Below are 2,226 nucleotides of genomic sequence, written 5' to 3' on the forward strand. Positions count from 1 at the left end.
AATTTTTTCTTGACATTAACTTGAAACTGTGAGTCTCCTATTCAGAAAGCTATGACTTTAATCTGTAACTAATCACAGTGATACTTGTAAATTTTCTCTGTGGGTTATTTTAACTTCTTACTCCTACCACATAAATCCAAGTATGTCTAATCTGTAACTAATCACAGTGATACTTGTAAATATTACTTTGTGGGTGGTTTTAACCCCTTACTCCTACCACATATCCAGTATGTTGTTTATAAGGATGAATTTTTGAAGTGACCCGCATCACATTTTTGAAATCTTTTTTCCAATTTTCAATAAAGTTGTCATTCAAATCCCATTAAAATTTACTTTGAAGTGAAATTTAAAAACTGTCCCATTTTCCCTTTCTACAGCTAAATTTTGAGACTGTGTTCTCCCTTTGCTGGTGGTAGCTATTTTTCTAAAACATCTTTCAAGAGCAGCCTAACTTTATCATGACCTATTTGGATAAAGATAACGGAACTATACAAGTTTATGTCATGTTACTAAAGAGTCTTCAATACGTTATTCTTCATTTTTTTATTGTATTGGAATTGAGCAAGTTACCCCCCCCCCCCCCAAATAAAATATCTTCTCCATCCCTAAACAGTTTTGTTGCCAGTTTTGATATCTTTATTTATCACATGAAACTAATTCTGTCTAAACAGTTTAAAACCTTCTGCCAGTAAAACACATTTTTTATTATATTACTTTTCTTCCTTATAGAGTGTGAAAAAATTGGGGGTTAAAAAAATGGATTTAGAATTTGTTGTGGAAAAGCTTCAACAGATGGCACCACTTCATTTGGCTGAGTTGTGGGACAATGTTGGACTTTTAGTTGAACCATCAGAACCATTACAAGTAAGTTTTTAATACTAGGTCTAATGTGACAACAAAACTTGTTGTTTTTGTTGATAATTCTCTTAGTCATTATTTTTAGGCCTATAAAGCATCATTGCGTTAAGTATATCTACGTAATGTGTCGTCACATTTCTGCATCTCATCCATGCTCAAATCATGTTTATTTTTGTTAGAAAAAGATAAGAATATAGATCTGACAAACAACCTGTTTAGTTATTGTAGTTAAGACGTTTTGAGAAACTTGTAACAATTAGAAATAAGTGTTCCTCTGATCTGCCTTTTTCGGAGAAAAGTAAGATTTCCATCTCATAAATTTATTAAATTTATCTATTGTTGTAATTATTGACATAAAAAAAGCTATAGAAAGATTAACACTGTTTCAGAAACATTCCTCGTCTCTCTACACAACAGATAACTATTACTTTGTGCCACTGCTGGAAAGTTTCTGTTGTTGCGCCAAGCCTTTGAACAAAACTGCCACCCCTAAACGTAATAATTTGTTCTGCACCTGTGTGTGATGCAATAAGCATTAGCTACAGCCCTCCACCAATAGAGAAGATTAGGTAAGGTATAAAAACAAGTACTTTGAAAGAAATACTTTCTGTTGTCAAGGTTTAAAGAAGGTTACATTAGGTATAAAAACAGGCACTTTGAAATAAATACCTTCTGTTGTCAAGGTTTAGAGAAGGTTACATTAGGTATAGAAACAAGCACTTTGAAAGAAATACCTTATATTGTCAAGGTTTAGAGAAGGTTACGTTAGGTATAAAAACAAGCACTTTGAAATAAATACCTTCTGTTGTCAAGGTTTAGAGAAGGTTACATTAGGTATAAAAACAGACACTTTGAAATAAATACCTTCTGTTGTCAAGATTTAGAGAAGGTTACATTAGGTATAAAAACAAGCACTTTGAAATAAATACCTTCTGTTGTCAAGATTTAGAGAAGGTTACATTAGGTATAAAAACAAGTACTTTGAAATAAATACTTTCTGTTGTCAAGGTTTAGAGAAGGTTACATTAGGTATAGAAACAAGCACTTTGAAAGAAATACCTTATATTGTCAAGGTTTAGAGAAGGTTACATTAGGTATAAAAACAAGCACTTTGAAATAAATACCTTATATTGTCAAGGTTTAGAGAAGGTTACATTAGGTATAAAAACAAGCACTTTGAAAAAAATACCTTCTGTTGTCAAGGTTTAGAGAAGATTAGGTTAGGTATAAAAACAAGTACTTTGAAATAAATACCTTCTGTTGTCAAGGTTTAGAGAAGGTTACATTAGCCATAAAAACAAGCACTTTGAAATAAATACCTTCTGTTGTCAAGGTTTAGAGAAGATTAGGTTAGGTATAAAAACAAGT

At 31.7% G+C, this 2,226-nt stretch overlaps 1 long non-coding RNA gene across 2 annotated transcripts in view; it reads left to right on the top strand.

Annotated features, from left to right (window-relative positions):
* Window positions 1-862, top strand: part of LOC111083506 — a 4,162-nt gene extending 3,300 nt beyond the window's left edge. For both annotated transcript variants that reach the window (XR_002609082.1, XR_002609081.1), the window contains exon 3: window positions 730-862. This is a non-coding gene — a long non-coding RNA (uncharacterized LOC111083506). The remainder of the gene's footprint in view (window positions 1-729) is intronic.
* Window positions 863-2,226: the final 1,364 nt, after the last annotated feature.

The sequence above is a fragment of the Limulus polyphemus genome, unplaced genomic scaffold (assembly GCF_000517525.1).
Source record: "Limulus polyphemus unplaced genomic scaffold, Limulus_polyphemus-2.1.2 Scaffold9873, whole genome shotgun sequence".
NCBI classification, from domain to species: Eukaryota; Metazoa; Arthropoda; class Merostomata; order Xiphosura; family Limulidae; genus Limulus; species Limulus polyphemus.